This window comes from Brassica napus, unplaced genomic scaffold (genome assembly GCF_020379485.1).
Source record: "Brassica napus cultivar Da-Ae unplaced genomic scaffold, Da-Ae ScsIHWf_1605;HRSCAF=2218, whole genome shotgun sequence".
Classification (NCBI taxonomy): Eukaryota; Viridiplantae; Streptophyta; class Magnoliopsida; order Brassicales; family Brassicaceae; genus Brassica; species Brassica napus.
Window position 1 is genome coordinate 52,580 of NW_026015021.1, and position 1,046 is coordinate 53,625.

A 1,046-nucleotide genomic window follows, 5' to 3' on the forward strand; every position below is an offset into this window, starting at 1 on the left:
AGAAGAGCACATGGTGTTTATGTGTAACTTGGATGAGAATGAGATACCAAGATCTTATGAAGAAGCTATGAAGCACAAGGTGTGGAGAGATTCAGTAGGAGATGAAAGGGATGCAATGATCAGGAATGACACTTGGTATGAAAGTGAGTTACCTAGAGGAAAGAAGGCAGTTTCAAGCAGATGGATTTTCACCATCAAATATCTTGCAAATGGGGAGATAGATAGGCACAAGACCAGGCTGGTTGCAAGAGGATTTACACAGACTTATGGAGAAGATTACATTGATACTTTTGCACCAGTGGCCAAGCTTCACACAATTCGAATTGTGTTATCCATTGCAACAAACTTGGAGTGGGATTTGTGGCAGATGGATGTGAAGAATGCTTTCTTGCAAGGTGAGCTAGAAGATGAGGTATATATGCTTCCTCCTCCTGGTCTTGAGCATCTAGTGAAGCCAGGAAACGTTTTGAGATTGAAGAAAGCTATATATGGGTTAAAGCAATCTCCTAGAGCCTGGTACAGGAAGCTGAGTACAACACTCAATGGGAGAGGGTTCAGGAAGTCTGAACTAGATCACACACTCTTCACACTGGTCGGACCATCAGGGATCATTGTGATTCTAGTGTATGTGGATGATTTGATTATCACAGGAAGTGATAAGGCTGGGATTAAAGCTATTAAAGAGTTTCTCAGGTCAGTATTTGATATCAAAGACTTGGGAGAGATGAAGTATTTCTTGGGGATTGAGATATGCAGATCAACGGAGGGTTTGTTCATGTCTCAAAGGAAGTATACAATGGATATGCTGAAGGAAACTGATGTACTTGGAGGAAAGATAGCTAAGACACCTCTTGAGGAGGGGTATAAGGTCTTGCGTGAGGGGGAGGTTGAAGAGAACCAATTGTTTGAGGATGCTAAGCTGTATAGGAGGATGGTTGGAAAGCTGATCTACTTGACGATTACAAGACCTGATATATGCTTTGCATTGAATCAAGTGAGCCAGCATATGCAGGCACCAAAGGTTCATCATTGGAAGATGGTTGATA